This window comes from Megascapheus bottae, chromosome 20 (genome assembly GCF_031878675.1).
Source record: "Megascapheus bottae isolate mThoBot1 chromosome 20, mThoBot2.hap1, whole genome shotgun sequence".
NCBI lineage: Eukaryota > Metazoa > Chordata > Mammalia > Rodentia > Geomyidae > Megascapheus > Megascapheus bottae.
Genome location: NC_143528.1, coordinates 18,702,373 through 18,721,074, shown reverse-complemented (window position 1 = coordinate 18,721,074; position 18,702 = coordinate 18,702,373).

Here is an 18,702-nt window from a genome sequence, read left to right as displayed (position 1 = left end):
AAAAAGAAAATTAAAAAATAATGAAATAGCAAGTATGAAAATAATTTTTGCTATAAATTTTACTTATTCTGATACTATTTATTTAAATGTTATTTAAATTTATTTAACTAAAAAGTTACCCTCAACTATTAGGAGTTCACAACACTTAAAGCCTCATGCAAAATCCTAAGCAACCAAAAGACCCCCTGTCCTAGGCTGGGGTGTGTGGCCTATTAGTAGACTATTTCTTCTACTTAGCGAGCATGAAGCCCTGAGTTCAAACCCCAGTACTGTCAAAAGAAACAAGAGGAACTTAAAAAAAAAAGAGGAAGCCCTAAACTAGTACATACCACTCAACAACTCACCTAATCCTGTCTTCTCCATGTCAACTTTTTCTTGTGTTAAAATACAATCTACAATATTTTTCCAGATTAAAATCAACAATTTTGCTCTTGCTCATAGAAAGAATACCATAAACTTCTACTTCTTGGCAAGGAAATGAACAAGGAAGGAAGGATATGATTATTAATACTTTTCTGCTCAAAGCTCTCCTCCTACAGTTTGCTGTCTTAAGTCACGTTTTTCCTAAGATTGATTGGGAGCTGGGACAGTCTGGCCAGTTCATAACAGACTATCTAAAAGAATTTTCCCAGGCAGCAGAATAGACATGTAGCCAATATTACATTGCTTTTCCCAGAAGAAAACTCTTTCTTATTTGCTAACTGCTATTTTAAAAACTTCAAATGAAAACAAAGCTGTTTGTGTGTGCAAGAAAACCTAGGGAGAAACAACTATCTTTTCAAAAAGGAAGTTTTTGAAGTAATTTTTAGTTTCAGGGTGGGGTGGAGAGTGAAGTGAGCCCTTCACCTGTGGCTTTGAAATCAAGGACACTGCTTTTTTGATGACAAGATACTTGTGAATCAGAATGGCTGAGGAAAAGATGTAAAGGGCTTGGCAGTTTAATTCTGCTTGTGTTGTTTTTCACATCTATGTTCTTTGAAGGAAGATGTCAAGTTCCGTTTGGTTTGGTAGAAAATTACTTCAGAAAACTTTCCTTACTACAATAGTTCTTCTCTGCTTCTTCCATTACCAATGACCTGGAATTACCCTTGTGTCCTTGAAAGGTAAGGGCATAAATAGAGGCAGAGTGATCTTAAATTAAAAGGACAGACAAGGCTATGAGGCTAGAAGACTGTCCAGTTCAAACTATACTACTATTCATGTCAGCACTGGCCAGTATTTCCAAGTGAGTGATTAGAATGCATCTCTAATGATCTCTTCCTCTGAATTCCCACAGCAATAACTCATAACAATAACTCTTGTAAAACTCATCAAATCATCTTTTATTTAGTCATGCATGTGCTCACAATACCTATGATTTTTGATGCTATTGAATATTATTTTGATGGAGTTTTAATATTTTTTTGACTAGAATAGTGAATTAATGAAGCTCTTTAGGTCATGGAAAATACTAGTAGACAAAGATCTACTATCTGATATTTTAATTTTTATTGCCTGTCCTGGGGTTTGACTCAGAGCCTGGTTATTGACCTTGAGCTTCTTTTGCTCAATGTACTACTTGAGCCACAACTGGACTAGACAGATGCATGCAAGGCATAGGCACATTATGGAAGGTACCACAGCACCTCCTCAGGAGAGAAGCATTTATTCTGCCAACTTCTAGAAGGGAGTGGACATCTGTTCTTTCATAACAACTGCTTCTGCAGACACTTACTTGTTCATCCAGAGTGCAGAATTTTCTAGGATCAAATGACATTAGATATAGACTACGACGTAGCCTCTTAAGGGTTAAAATCTTTTGGTCATGACTACAGGAAACTTCCTGAACCGAGACCCATAAAACCTTCATAGAAATCTGGATTTGTAGGAATTACCGTAGGAAAAACAAATTAGGGCTTCAAGAAAACTGGCGATTTTTGGTTCTTGCTTTTGAAATTATAGAATTGGTAATAATAATCTACTTATTTCTTTGGAAATTATTATATTTAATGTGTTACATATAAAAGCACATAGCATATTAAATAAAGAAATGCTAACCCCTAGGTTCAAATATACAATCATCCCTCCATGTCTCCAGCTACATTTAACAAACCACCATTAAAAAGTGTTTTAAAAATTGTGCCTCTACCTGGCATGCAAAAACATTTTTCTTCATATTATTCCCTACATAATGCAGTATAGCAATTATTTACACACTATTTACATTTTATTGAAATCATAATTAATCTGCAGACAAGTTAATGAGGAAGTATGAAGGGTTAAACGCAAATATGATACTATTTTTATATAAGCGACTAGAACATTGGTAGATTCTTATACTGAGAATATCAATAAACAAAATCATTGGTCATCGTTTTTTGCTTTTTCTCTTTTATAATTATGTACTCTTTGTCTAAAAAATTACCAAGCTCACTGTACATTTTCTTTAACCTAGAGTTACAAAGGACTCAGATCCTCAGAAAATTAACTGCATTCTGAAAGATAATTCCTTCAAATCTAATCAATGGGCAGTATCCAGAGTGAACAAATTTTATGACCAGATTTATGGAGACCACTTGGTCCATACAGGTTGCTATAACAAAGTACCACAGACAGAGCACATGACAAATAATAGTAGCTTCTGGTTTATAGTTTGAAGGCTGGCAATACCAAGCTCAAAGTATTTAGTGAGGGATTCTTCTCCTCAAATGGTGCCTCTAAGGGCCAAAAAGGAGGAGGGTGTAGCCTCACCTGGTGGAAAGCCCACGGGACCAGCTTATTCCCTCGATCATTTTTCTTTTTATAAGGAGACTAAATCCACCCATTAGGTCAGTGTCATCTTTCAAACCTCTTCATACCATTATCTTTAAGTTTTGCTTGCAAGACAAAAGATTGAGAAGCTCAAATACATTTAAAGCATAGCCAAGAACAACAATTGCCATTGGCACTTCGCTGCTTTAGTGTCACATTGATTAAAGAGAAAGGTATCTAAAACAGCTGATATCTCCCACATGGCATAGTACCCCAGGGCTTCCCCTGTGGACTCTGAAGCCTATTCCAAGTATATAACCTCTGTTCCTATGGAAGAAGAGAATCAAGCAGGTGCTTGGCATTTCAAGGCAGCATCTTTCCAGTGCTTGGGCAGCTTATTAAGCCCCTGAGATTTCAAAGGAGCAGATGGCAGCCTTGCTTTTTCTTTGCTCTTGGGCATGAATCAGTTGTGAACACAATTATTTCTTTTTCCCTTTAGGACCACCTAACCAAGTTGCTAGCTTTTCCACTTAAAGAAAGGTTTTTCTGCATCATTCATATAACTTTAGGATATTAGGAAGCAGAGACCCTGGCGTCCTCTCAAAACACTGGGTAGGGCTGCTGACTCCCATGCAACATAGACTGGTTGGTTTCTGTCATTCCAGACACATCCTATGTCTTCTTTAAAGGTACTCCACCTGGTGCCTAAGAAATAAAGTAGTATGTATAGAAGAGATAAGGCTTACATAGTTACCCAAGATAGAATTCAACTTTTCAATGGACATTTGATGCCTTTCCATTTTTTGGCTCATTTATGTGTATATTTATTAATTTCTCTCTGCTTAGGCAGAGGAGGGAAAAGGCAGAGAGCAAGTGGCAGAGGGAACAAGGTAACCCATTCTTGAGTAATCGCCTTCTGCTGAGGCTCAGAGGCCCAGCCTGGGCTGAGGGAGGCAGCAAGGAAGCTTATCCCTGCAACTGTCAGGCCTGTCTCTGCTCTCTGCTCTGACACTTACATGAGATGTACGTGCTTGCCAGTGGGCATTTAGAAAACTGGCTTAGTCTCTACTCCACTCTTCCAATCATACTTAATTTTTTTTTAAATCACAAACTGAAATGAAAGTGTACCAGTCATTTTATAAATTTGGCTCTATTCACAAGGTCAGTTTGTGCCCATTACCCATAGAGAAGAAGACAATTTGAGCTAATGATCACAGTTAATTAGAAAAAAAAAAAGAATGATCCGTAGTTCCCCTTGACAATGGGCAATCTGAGTAATTAAAATTATTTTAGAGAAGCATTGAGTTCTTTAAATTAAAGTATGCTCAAAAGCTTTTTTTGTTGTTCCATATAGGCTTCAGGATTTTCTACATCTCAGAAAAATAATTGAGAATACTCCATAAATACTTTAAATTTATGAGACTATCTCTCATTTGCTGGACCACAGTTCTCTACAGCTGGGGGAAAAGGGAATAGAATTTTAGCTAACTTTTAGCTTCATGGTCAACAGCTTTACTATCATTTAAATTAAGCAAATCAAAATTCAAAAGCACAATTTCTTGGCTGGGCTTGCTTACTTAACCTTAATAAAATATAAGGTTCTGTTTCATTAATCAGAAACACACTGGACTCAGTGCATGAATTTTATCTTGTACTTTGTTCTTTTCACTTCAGAATGATTATATCAATAAAAATGTCTTAGATTTGGCAGGCCAGACAAGTCTGTTGCCGTTGTTTCTATTATGTTCCTATGTAAAATGGATTTCTCAGACAGACTACATGTTTTGAGGGACAAAAATCCTTATATTCTTCTCCTGCGGAAACCTTTAAAAATTGAAGGCAGACAGAGAGACACAGAGAGAAATTGGGGGTTTGGAGGAGAGAGAGACAGAGAGAGAGAGAGAGAGAGAGAGAGAGAGAGAGAGAGAGAGAGAGAGAGAGAGAGAGAGAGAGAGAGAGAGAGAGAGAGAGAGAGAGAGAGAGAGGAGAGAGAGAGAGAGAGAGAGAGAGAGAGAGAGAGAGAGAGAGAGAGAGAGAGAGAGAGAGAGGAGAGAGAGAGAGAGGAGGAAGACGAGAGGAGAGAGAGAGAGAGGAGGAAGACGAGAGGAGAGAGAGAGAGAGGAGGAAGACGAGAGGGGGAGAGGGGCAGAGGGGGAGAGGGGGAGAGAAAATGTTTTTAAACAGTTGATTTTTTTGAGATGTTGTTTAGTTTAAAATAGATCATTGTATGCAGTCAGGCCACATTTTTAGAAGTGAATTTATTTAACTAACCCTCCATTAGATCTAGTTTTATGGTGGTTCTATCTCCCCAGTCAATTTCTCCAATCCCGTCTTCTCAGTTTTAGGCAAGCACCAACTCTGTTTTTTCTCAAAATTTCATGTAAAACCAAATGTCAAATATATGATGTTTCACCTCAGTTACCGTAGGTATCCATTATTTGTACCTTTTCATTGCTGACTAATACTCCAATATATAGGTACTGTAACTTTAAAAAATAATTTTCCACATGAAAGGCATTTGGCTTGTTTCCAAATTTTGAGATTAAGACATTCACATACAAGTCTTGGGGTAAATATCAGTTCTCATTTTTTTGGGGTAAAATATTTAAGAATGGAACTTGTGTGCTTGGTGCTGTTTGTATTTACTTTTTTTTCAAGAAACAGAAATTGTTTCTAAAATGACTACCAGTTTAAATTTCTTTCAGCAACGTAGGAGGGCTTCCAATTTTCCTTGTCAACACTTAGTACATGGATTTTGATTATTGGTACCAAGAAGGTATAAAATAATATGTCACAGTGGATTTGATTTGCCTGATGATTTAATATTGAACATTTTTTCAATGTGCTTATTGGCCATGTGTATGTTATCTCTGGAGAGAGGTTTGTGTATATAATTTCTTTCCTCTCATTTTAATATGTTTTGGATATAAAATTTTTTATGAAACACATATTTGAGAATACTTTCTTTGATTTATGTTTTAATGTGACAGGTGTCTGAGAAGTAGAATAAGACAATTGTGAGGAAGGTCAATTTATTAATTTTTCTATCCTATGGTCATGTTTAAGAAATCTTTGCTTACTAATTAGTTTACTAATGTTATAGACATTTCATCATGTTTCCACTGGAAGTTTTGTAATTTTGTCATATTTGGGGCCTGTGATCCATTTTTTTCTAGTCCCAGGGCTTGAACTCAGGGCCTGGGCACTGTCCCTGAGCTTCTTCTGCTCAAGGCTACTTTTCCAGTTCTGGCCTTTTCTGAGTAGTTATTGGATAAAAGTCGTTTGGACTTTCCTGTTTGGGATGGCTTGGAACCATGATCCTCAGAGCTCAGTCTTCTGAGTAGCTAGAATTATTGGGCTAAGCCACTGGTACCCAGCCCTTGGACCATTCCGAATGAGTTTTGGGTATGGGGAAAGGTTCTTAGATTGTTATCACCATTACTATTGTTTTTGTACAAGAAAATGCAATTATTTCCAAATCATTCATTGAAAAAGAAGAAAAATGCAAGCCCTTTCCTTATCGAATTTCTTTAACTCTGCCCCAAATCTAGTGGCCTTATATGTAAGAATATAGTTCTACATTTTCACATTTCCATTATTTGTCTATCCTTATGTCAGGTAGGCTGCCGAGAGACCCTTAATTTACAATTATTTTTGAAACTGGATAGTGAATTTGACATTCTTTTTTTTTCAAATCAAGAAAAATTATTATTATCTGGATACTATTGCTTCCATTATAGAGAAGTTTGATTTCTCCTTCTTGAAGAAAGGATCACCCTTACCTTTATATCCTATAAAAATGTTTGACACTTTATGTTGTCTATCTGCATCAATGAGCACCTATTACAAAACAAAGCGTCTCATGAAAACATCTTAAAAGAGCAACCAGTGTCTTTAGCTGACAATTTTATGGCTCAGCCATTTGGTATGTTCCTACCTGACCAGTGCTTCTCCTAGCCTCCTGTTTGTGGTCAGCCAGTCACCGGCAGTCTTCTTTCTGGAGGTTAGATGGACGTCAGCTAAGGCAGAGGAGTTAGGGATGGAAGGACTGGACCAGGTGTTTATCATCCATCAGGCTAGCTAGGAGCTTGTTCCTATGGCAACAGGATGCCCACTAGCAAAAGAGACTTTTCAAGCCTCTGCTTGTGTCTCCTTTGCTAGCATCCTGTTGGTCAAAGCAAAGGACAAGCCCCAAACCAGACAGAGTCAGTTTACGAGACCGCCGGAGGGTTTCATGAACTAATTGAAAGTGTTAATGTGGTCAATCACTCCAGTTTCCAATGACCTCAAGCAGTTGCTTTGAATGTCAAGATAGCAAAGTTCGTAAGTATGAGTCATACCAAGCAGGAACACATCAGCTGTCTCAAGTAATAATTCTTGGTAATTGGCACTTAGTCCGACACAGATTGCTAATCTGTAGATATCAACATCTCACGTGACGGCTAATCTGAGTAACTGAAAAGGTAGGACATGAAGTAGTGCTTTACCACTTAGAACTGCAAAATTCTGAAGAAAAAAATAACCCCAAAATACACTTAAACAGCCATTAAAATATTCTAAACACAAAATTCTAAAACAACAAAGTCATTTAATATGATTGACCTTTAAAATGGATAATCATATGAATGTTAGTAGTATATCTGGTATTATTATAAAAATTGTACCTTGGAACTATACTAACAGAATAGTCTTCTTTCTATGAAAATGTATAACCATCCGGAAGATACAGTTCTTGTGTGCAAATAAAACACACAAATGACTTTTCTTTTTCTGAAAAGAGAAAATACAAATGGTTATCATGGTTTTGGTTAAAGGAAAAGCTCTATTTCCAAATTTGTGAAAAATCATCATTATTTTTGCTTTTAGCCAGTATATATGGCTCAGATGGTATACTTTAGCGACCAGAAAGCCAACCACTATTCATGTATCTATTGGAAGAAAAAAAATAACTGAGAAAATAGTTTCACAAATATAAATCATTTGTGTGCTGGAATTAAACTGAGTTAGTATTTATTTTAGGATTTGTAGCTGATATCTGGTGTAATCTGAAATGATGATAGACCTTTTAACTAAACTAACCAATTAACTCAATTCATGCAGACAATGCAAACCAGCTCTCTGTTTTTCTATTTGATATGACACCTTTGATAGTGCAAACAATGATTAGTTGTCATCCCAGCTAAGGTTGGAATGGTAAGTATGGAATTTGAGTTGGTATATTTAAGTAAAAATCACTTTAGGTACTTAATGAGAGACTCCTAGTGCTGTTAGGGCTATTACTGGTGGAAAACCCTCTGAGGAAGTACAGGGGCTTTCTGGGTCTGCACACTTGCTTTCTAGCAGGTTGGTGATTTAAGTGAACCACCTGCAGGCATGGAAGTTTGTTAAAATTTGTGTATGAAGAAGAAAGGGTAATTCCTGACAGGAATGAGTTGCTTCTTTAATTAAATTAGCAACAGAAAATTTTACTAGCTTTAATTAGTGTAAAATAAGCCACAGAAATGAAGATAGTGATTACAGCATGCTAATCTGATTAGAATTAAATATGCATTGTTAGGAAGATTTGGTAATGGAATATCACCAGCCTAAGGCTAGAAAGATACAGGGTCCTGTCCTAGAGACAAGGAGAAGATGGCTGCAATTGGTGTGCCCACCTGGAGTTGCTAGTGACTTGTCAAAGTGTTTGAGAGAGATTAAGCTTGATAAATAGCATAAAGGGTATGGGTCATTACTGACTTGATAAGAGCTCTCTTTGTAAGTGGGAGACATTAAAATACATGGCCACCCACAAAGAAGGGCCTAAATTGAACTTTCAGTGCTTTGTCTGGCAGAACAAGATTCCTGCCAGTAAGTCTCAGCTTCTAGAAAGCTCAGTCTTATGGAAAGTCTGCAGAATGTAAAGATTGTAAGATGTCTGCATCTTTTTTCCCCCTTCCTGACCCACACAATGAAAGCAGTGCCCATTGGAGATACTTGACAAACGATAGCCTTATGTCTCGGGTATTGAGAGAAGTAAGTGCTGTTTTAGGCAATTTGATGCAATTCTAGTCATATCAGTAAATTTCTATGCAAATCCCCTCCAGTGTTCAGTGGCTTGGATTCACCTAGCATAAAATTACTTTTAGTGGATGGTATAGATGAATGGAAACTGTTCATTGTTTTTCCATTAGAACTCAGCTCTCCTCCATTTCCTGGTTTGTAAAATTTTCAGTCACCTCAAAGGCTGAATGGTAAAACAGGTAATCTGTCTCTGTCAGTCTATGTGCGTTCTCTGTGTCTATACTGTGCATTGCTTTAATATTTAAATAATATTTAGACAGTCATTAACTAACAGAAAATATCAGGAAATGTCACTAGAAAATCCAAACCAAAGATTTTAGGAGACAATTTTAAATTAAATAAAACAGTATCACTTATATTAATTCAGGCCTCTAGTATTTGGCATTACCTATTTTAAATTTTTATCCCTTCAATATGAGCTTAATGTTAATATGGATTTTCTTTCAATTTTGCAAACGTCAAAAAACTCACTTTAAATGTCCAATATTATAACTGAGGGTTTATGGCTACTTCAAATCAAATCATTTTTAAAAATAGACATTTTATTGTCAATTTGATGGCACAGATTTCAGCCACAATTGTGTCACCCTGCCAATTGAAATGATTTAGTTCAAAATAAAGCTTTAGTCACTATAGATTTTTCATTAAAAATACTGAGAAAAAATTTCTTCTGGCACTTAAGGCTAGATACACTGAAAATGAGGGTGAACAATTGCTGAAAGATATTTGGATTAATTTTACTCCTTCAATCATTTTTATGTGTCTAATTCATTAATTATGAGTTCTAATATATAATTTAGGATCCTCAAAAAGCATTATAGGAAATTCAAATTCCGATGAACTGCCATGTGTAGGGTAAAAAAAAATACATCTTTTTTTCAGTCAAAGAAAACTTGTTCTGTCATGTGTGTTTGCTGTTTAAATACCCTATATGATTCAGTCAATAGTCAGGTTCCTTGTCTTCCTTAGATTTTATTTAGAGAGACATGCTGTTAATGCACAATGAAAACTTAAAAGACATAAAAAAAAACTCAGCAGAACATTGAAACTTGGTTTAAGGTCACAGTTTGTTTTCTTCCTCCCTCCTTTTCCCCTTCTGTTTCTAGTGGTAGGCAGGGATTGAACTCTTGGCCTCACACTTGTGAGGTAAATTCTCTGCCTTTGGACTCACCACCCCAGTACTTTCAGTTTGCTTTTCAGATATCATCTCATATTTTGCCAAGGTCAACCTTGAGCCACAGTTCTTCTATCTCTGCTTTTGTGCCAAGTAGCTGGGGTCATAGAAATTTACTCCAAACCCAGTGTGGACTTCTCTTTTTCGCTGTCTCTTCCTTCAGTCCTTCTTAATCAGAAAGCTCCTGGGCAGGGCAGAGGAAGAGGCACTTGCCATGGAGAGAGAGGACAGGGGCATGGCACAGACGTAGTTGCTTGAGGAAGTGAAGCTTCTCTGTGTAGGGCATGTGGATGCTGAAGGCATGTGGGATAAGCAGGGTTTTTTGAACAGGCAAAGGGCTGATGAGGCCACTTGCAAGAAGGTCAAGGCTTTGGGGGACCAGCCAAACATGTGGAAGACTGAATGGGGAGGGGAAGGCCTGTGTATGGAGGAGGACTGACCATGGTCTCCTCAGGCAATTGGTGTAAACAGAATAGGGAGCAGGTACATAACTGGCAAAGAGCAATCAAGTCCATGTGGTTCTGTGGAAGCAGTATTGGTGCGTTACCTTGAAATAAAGCTGTGAAACTGAGAATGGAGTCAGGAGGGCAAGATATGGTAGAAGCCAAAGGCATGAGCATGCATCATGGGAATCAGACCTGAGCGATGTGAGGAAAGCATCTGGGCAGGGAATTAGCTAAGTGACTGGGTATAACGAAGAGAAACTCCACAGGCAGAGGAGTACTGGTGTTTTGGTGGAGCTTTTGCGAACCCACTAGGTAGACTGAGTAAATAAATAAAAGTACAATGTCGGTGAAGGAATCAAGTCTCTCCTGTTGGAAATTGAGCAAGGGAGGATACCGCAAATGAAAAAAAAATCATAGTTGCAGACTGATACTCAAGACTTCCAATATGTAAATATACGTAGACCTAGATTTGTGAAAGTAAACATGTTTAGAGGTGCCTATGTGTTGCACACTTATCTGTATAATGTGTGAACATGCACACATGTAGGTGTAAACTAGCTCTGTCAACTGATTGCTTGAGAACAATGACACCCCAGAACCCAGATTCCATCACAAATATTGGTATCTGAAATTTATGATCTAGTGAGCAAAAAACAAGTCTCGGGAGAAATGGCTGATTCTATGGATCAAGGGCATTGGAAAGTAAACACACAGCACCTAATAATGCTAAAAGCAGGCAAGTAGACAGAGAATGACAACAATGGATCATAGTAGCCAGGTCAGGAAAAATTTTAGCATCATCAAAATTATAGAAATGTTTCCTCAGAATATAATATCAATTGATTCATGTATTTAGGAAGAGAAAAATCATTTGTTGGCTATCATCATAATAATTCAGTCAGGAAACATTATCAATGGTTATTCAAACTATTGGTAGAAATCTTGATGAGGAATGGGCTATCGTCAAGTATTTCCACAAATTGTCAGAGTAACTTTCTACTGAAAAAAACTTGACAGACACCAACTAAGCTATTAAGGTGAATATTATGAAAAGAAAGAGCAAATTTGAACAACACCTGCTAATCTACCATGAAATTACGGTTTCATGATTGTGGTATTTCTGCCAAAAATATATAACCTGAAATGAAGTCATGAAGAGACATTAAAGCCAGAGGGAAGGAACTGTTTCTGAATAGCAGGTTTGTAGTTCTGAAAGTATTATTGTTATGAAAGCTAAAGAAACTCTGATCTGGCGACTGAAGGGTCAAAGAGATATGGTACCAAGTAGGTGATTGGACTCCTTGCTAAAAGGCATGTTTGTGTCCAGTTGGTGAGGGTAGTGAAATACTAATGGTAAAATTTCTAAAAACTGTTTTGATTATTATTGTATCAAGACTTTGTAGTAAATATTGATTGTAGGAACTATCTTTTAAAATACTTGGCGGGAGGGATAATAGAGCATTAAACCACAAAATCAGTTTTTGAAATTCTTCCCAAAGTGCAAAGAAAAAAATCAAAGATTTGGAAAATGTGCTACTTTCTAGAGTTGATTCTTCTAGGAACTAGTGGATAGAGGCTAAACTACTCTTGTCTTCATTTCTTCATCTCTATATGAGGGAGGTGATCCCAAGGGGATAGCCATACTAGATCCCCTAACGAGCTAGGGTCAGAAGTTTGTAAGGTGTTCAGATGCTAAGAAACATTACACTCCTGGATTAATCAAGAACAGCAGTAATACTAAATGCTTTCTAGGAGAGGAACTCTTATGGTTGCGTCCAATAAGGAGTGATCCCTGGTGGTACCAGATAGGGATAAGGTACTGTAAGAAACAAGAAAAATACAGACCAAGAAATATGGGGAAAGCAAGAAACAAAAGGATTGTATATTTCTTTAGGTTCAGCAAAAGCCAATCTGCTTGCCTGCCTGTCTGCCTGCCCATCTTCTTTCCTTCCTTCTCTCCATTCTTTATTTCCTTCCTTATCTCTATCCATTGTGAGTGTTTTCCACATTCAAGACCTTGGGGAATAGAACTAGAGACATCAATTTTTGTTATGATTACAGTCTGATTTTGCTTTAGTTGCAGCCTAACTGAAGTGGAAAGGCATGGATAAGAACAAATCTGCTTATATTACATTGCTGTTGAACCATTAGGTATTCACCTCTGCCTCTCTGATGGTGTCGATAAATCTAATCTCTTAATCAACAGTCTTCCTCCTCACCAAGCCTGAACACATTCCATCTGTTCGTAGGGTTATTTATAGACTAGATGACATACGCCCTTTTTCATTGAAAGCTATAAATTTTTACCAGGGAACAGACATGTCTTAGTCAAGTGAGCAGTTCTCTAGAGACTTTATCTGGCTAATGAGTAGGAATAAAATAGAACTCATCTCATTGATTTTTAAGTCACAAAGAAATCCTGCCTTCCTTTTCCTATCACAGGGACAACTACAATTTAACAATTTATGGATTAAATGGATAGTTTTGCTACAGTGAAATTTTGAAACACAGTATGAATTGGTTTCTCCTTAAAGGTATACATTATCATTTTAAGCTGGTAAAATTATATTCATTCATATTATTAATTAATATAATGTGTTGATAAGACAATCGGGGAATTTCTATTTATGCCAGGAAAAAACTACTCAGGGAGTTAATCCTTAAAACCCATATTATTTTCTTCATAAGGCCTTTTTGGAACAAACACAAAAGATTATAGTGTTTGAATGAAATATGGTTGCATGATTTTCCAAATAGGGTTTTTCTTAATGTTCACATTTGTTCAATAAGCCTATATAAAAAAGGATTAAAGCATCCCTTAAATAAGTGGTTCAATGGTTCTCTGTTTGAAGTATTTGCTATTATTCCGTCCCATAATGTGTCTATTGTCTTGGGAAATGCTAATTGTTAAATTGATTATAATATTCATGCTCCAAGAGGCCAGTTAAACACTGTACAATGTGCCATGTGATAGGAAAAAAATAGATTGCTATTTGATGCACTGTGATAGCAGATTCACATCTGACTCAGTTATGAAAGATAGTTTCAGTGCCTTGAGTGTTTCTTTTTAGATACGAAGAGCTCAGACCAGAGAAGAGATGTGCAAGATTTTAACTTAGTTGACTTTCAATCACTGGAGTTGCCCAATTCAATAGACACTGAGTAAGGCAAGTATATTTTATATGCTTCCAATAGATTCTGGGATTGTGAAGGTGGCTGAGAAGACCAGAGGGTATGTCTCTGAGCAGAAAGTCTTAGAAGGAAATTAGCTCTGGTTGTACCTTGGTTCACCCTGATTTCTTCATAATCTCATTCTAACAAGTAAAGATTTGGGCAAAATGAAAATTCTTTTTTGAATATGACATAGCACTGTGCCAAATTTTATGACTGGTACTTAAAAATGAGAAAAATTCACCAAATGTTCCAATGTGTTATTTTTACCACATAGTTAAGAAGGCCTTCCGATGTGCCAAGACTGTGCATATAATAGAAAACACAGGGATTAATTAATGAAGCAGTTAATTAAGACAATGTGTATCATCAGGAGTTTATACCTTAGCCTAATACTGGAAGATTGACTAAAGATAAAATTTCCAATATAATATGACCATGACTGCAGAAATAGAACTAAATGTTATGCATGCCCCTAGATTTGGTGCTGAGTTGGGGAAAATATGGCTGTAAAGAACATTGTTAGGAAAATTGTATTCATGTTAATTTGCTGAATGTGACCATTGTGTGGTAGTTACTTAGAATATCTTTGTGTATAGTGGCCTACAAGTAGAAGTTTTGGGGTCTTATTGTTTCAACTTACTTTCTAATAATTCCAAAAGTGTCTGCATGAGTGTGTGTGTGAGAGCTGAGACAGAAAAAGGTAACAAAGTGCTTACAATTACTGCAAATAATTTTTGTGTATTCTTTTATTTTAGAATTTGTGGAAGTTTGATGTTTCTCTAGTTGGAATGGGAAAGCAGTAAGTAGGATTATAGCGCTAACACAGTACGATGCAAATATAGGGTAAGTATGTGAGAGCATTACATTGGCAAATCCAATCAAAAGAGTGTTTGTTTGTTTTTTTTTCTGATCTTATGACTTGAGTCCCAAGAAATGAGAGATACTTGTGATAAAAGACCAGGAAGTCTAGGCACTAATCATACTTCCAATGGCTAAGCAAGAGTCACCTCTTGCAAGAATATTACCTCTTATCTTTGTTAGTTTAAGTCAATAGGAGAGAAGGAAGTAGAGGGTCACACAGCTAGTAGCAGAATCAAGAAGTAAAAACAGCAGTTTTACTCTATAGTCTCTGTAGAGCCAAAGTGACTCCATCTTAGAACCAAGTGGCCATCTTAACTACCAGATGGCCGGCACTTTCCTGGAAAAGTCACAAGAAGGCATCTGTCCCTTGACTAACCCCCTTGACTAACCCACCAAGGAGGAAACTATCTCAGTTTGATTTTGAAATGCAGCTTGATTTTGAAACTTGAATTGTGAACTAATCAGAATGTGCCAACTATGTTGTTAGGTTCAAAACCTAAATGTCAACCAGTTATGTGGATGTTAAGTTTGAATTCCCCTAGACGTGTTTACCTAGCATTATAAAAGTTGCTGTAAAACTGAGCTCAGGGCCTCTTAACGTCACCAGGCAACCGACTATGCAGAGGACTGAGCTCGAGCTTGCAATAAAGGACTCTCATGTGCTTACACCAGATTCGGCTCTTTGGTGGTCTTTGGGGATCCCCATTTCTGGGCACAACACCTTCAGTATTTCCCTCAACTATCTTGCTTATTATGTTAGAATATTTTCTTCCTTTTCCTTTCAAAAGGAAGTTTCATTTAGAATAACATGTCCAAAGAAGCTCCAGTGTGATCCCATAGCCTATGAATGTAAGATCCAAATTTAAACATTGCTAATCTGATCACTTCTGCAGGCCAAAATATTCTGATGATTAAAAATGCTGCATGACAGTCATTGACTTTGAAGACCTTTAGGGAAATTAGACTTACCATACTAAAACTTGGATTGTTAAAAATATTCTACATTTTAATACATGTAAAGCATATACAGATGCATGAATGAAATAGAAACCATCTTATTAAGTAGTGAGCCTGATTATAAAAGTAAAAGGGTAATATGAGAATACTGGTACACACCTGTAATCTCAGCACTTGAGAGACAAAAGTCAAAAAATGAAGAGTTCAAGGCCAGTCTACATTGCTTAGTGTGTGTGTGTGTGTGTGTGTGTGTGTGTGTGTGTGTGTGACAGAGAGACAGAGAGACAAAGACAAAGAAATTAAGACAGAGATAGAGAAAAACAGAGAGTAGTATTTAGCAAGCTTTGTTCTTTGTCCAGATTGTTCCTCTCAAGGAATAATGAGTCCTATAAAATGATACCAGATCCAGCTGAGGTGTGATAAGACTGTCCATGTTTTAGATTATAGGTAAATATGTGGGTGTGAGAGTGGGTGTGTATTAGATGATATTAAAAGTAAGGGCACAAATATTTTCTTTTAAGATTAATAAAAAGAAGCCAAGGGATAATCAGTTAGACAAAGATATGATATTTTGTGGAACATTCTGAACATTGAAGTACCCTCAGAAGAATTCTCTTTAGATGTATTTTCTGGGGAGAGGGAAATGGGACAAAAACATGAGAAGGGTTATCAATGTGTGAGAAGTAATGTACCTACTATCTGGCAGATGTAACTGTAACCCCTCTATACATTACAATAAAAATAATAAAAAAATATTAGGGAAAATGGAAAAAAAAGAAGATCATGGAGGAGGAGGGAGGTGAGACTTGTGGCTGAAAATCACAGTAATCTGGATTTTGCAATTTGGGGCAAAGCAGCTTTAATTTTATCCCTCTGCTACTTGTTTCTTTTCCCTGTAAATATTCAGTCTTCAAAGTGGAACCTGCAAGGCTGTGTTTGGCTCATAGCCTTGTGGGAAATGCCATTCAGTTGAATAATCACAACAAATCTTTGAGCTCCAGCCTGTTTTCTGCACTCCTTCATTTCAGCCTAGTAGCATCAGAGATCTTAAATGAGCCATATAGATGCACAATAGCTTAAACCTCAAGTTTAAGTTCTTTGTGAAGTGTTACTTTTAGTTTTTTTTTTAAATTAAAGTTGTACTATGTGCATTATGCACTTTTGTAAACACTTTTTGAGAGGAGGAATTCAGTGTGAAAAATTCTAGAATCTGAATGATTGAAATAACAATTCAAAGACTATCTTCTCAAAAATCACAATTTTATACTTATTTTACTTTTTATATGAAAGGAACCCATGGGCATTTCCTCATTATCAAGTCTATCAAAAGACTAATAATGAGGTATGTAAACGACAACAGCTATGAACTAGCCCTTGTTATAATCCTTTACTTGTATGTGTGCACGGGTGTGTGTGTGCACACATATGCATGCAGGCACCAGTGCCAGTGCTTGAATTCAGGATTTTGTGCTCTGCTTGGCCTTTTCACCTCTATTTTCTAGGCTTTTTTCTAATTTATTGGAAATATGAATCTCACAGACTTCCTCCCAAACAGCCCTCCCTCCCTTGGCTCCAGCTAGGTTCAAACGAGGATCCTAAATCTCAGCCTCCTGAGTAGCTAGGATTACAGGCCTGAGCCATCAGCATCTGGTAATCACTTATATGTTTATTTATGCTTGGAAATATTTCATGCCCTCAGTTCTGAGATGTGCTAGGGCCTCAACCATGAAGGAAAGGGATGAAGAGATGGTATAGGCAAATCCAGGTAAAGGTATTCTCCTTTGCAGAACTGTTCTCTACATGGGGGAAGCTGGTGTTTTAATTTAATAGATCAAGGGAGCAGTGGCAATAACAGCCCCAAAGATGGCAAGGTCTTCTGGGTCGCAATTCTATCTGTGGAAAGTCACCGAATGAGCTCAGGTACAGTTAGGGGCTGAGATCATCTAAATTTCAAGAACATATAGGAAGTTTCATCCTTGTGTGTGTATATGTGTGCTTGTCCTGGGGCTTGAACTCAAGGACCTGGGCACTGTCCTTGAGATGTTTTTATTCAAGGCCAGTGTTCTACCACTTGAGCCAAGCACCACTTCTGGCTTTTTCTCAGAAGTTTATTGGAGAAAAGAGTCTCATGGATTTTCCTGCCTGGGATGTCTTCAGTGATCCTTATATCTCAGCCTTCTGAATAGCTAAGATTGTAGGCCTGAGTACAAGCACCCAGCAGGAAGTTTTATCTCAAAATAAGGTTCTAGCAGGCATTGTTAAGGTAGAGGCAATGCATCTGTGCCTTGAGGCTATAAAATTGGTTATTGCTCAGTGGGTTCAGAATCCAACCCAATGTGCAAAATTTCAGGGAAAGAAAGACTCTGCCCTCAGTGCATGAACACATGGAAAAGACTCGTACTGGGGACAATATAATTGCCCTGTTTCTAAGTCTAAATTGGACACTGGGTTATGGGTGCTGGATTTGAATAAGATAAATTCCTCTCTCCTCAGCTAGCATCATAGGATTCATTTTTCAGTGAGGATTCATTCAGGCATTTTGTTAAGCTAAATTGTCAGATAAAGAATTACTGTTACTGGGTAGAACACTAGGAACCACGGTCCAGTGGATTAGGAGTTTGTAAGGATCAATGAATTCATCTCTATCTCAGTTCCCAGAGCCCAGCATAGAATTAGCACAGCATAGATGCCATAGTTGGCATTGAGTTGGTATTTCTGAACTGAACAGCATGGTTCCTTGTATGCCTAAGTAAGTGAACAGAGCAAATCCACAACAAGAATGCCTGTCTCACATGATGAAGATGATTTTAACATGCATTCAGATGAAACAGCTAATTCTTTCACCCACTTTAGGAAGTAGCCTTTAAAAACATTGCCTTGGAGTATTTTGTTGACTCTACTCAAATGATAACATTCAGCTTCTGTGAAAGTGACAGAAGCTCCACACTCATTTCTTTTGGACCTGTGCAACAATTATCAAGAATTAAATTAAGGTGAAGTGTGCCACTTTCCATAGCTATTGTTACTGTTTCTGTATTTTCCCGAAGGCCAGAGGTATGATATTTTCTTCATCTAAAATTAGATGCTTTTATGGACTAAAATATTATGTCTTCACACTGGTAAAAGAAGTGCTCCTTTGAGCACTGATAGGCAAATATGCCCCTGACCCCATCTGCCCGATGGGTATTGTGTGTGCTCACTGCTAGGGCGCATGCTCCAGTAGGCAATAGTTCTGCCCACACCCTACAGTTCATAATGTGTTCTGAAACCAAAATTCAGAGAGCTGAATTTACTGCCCAA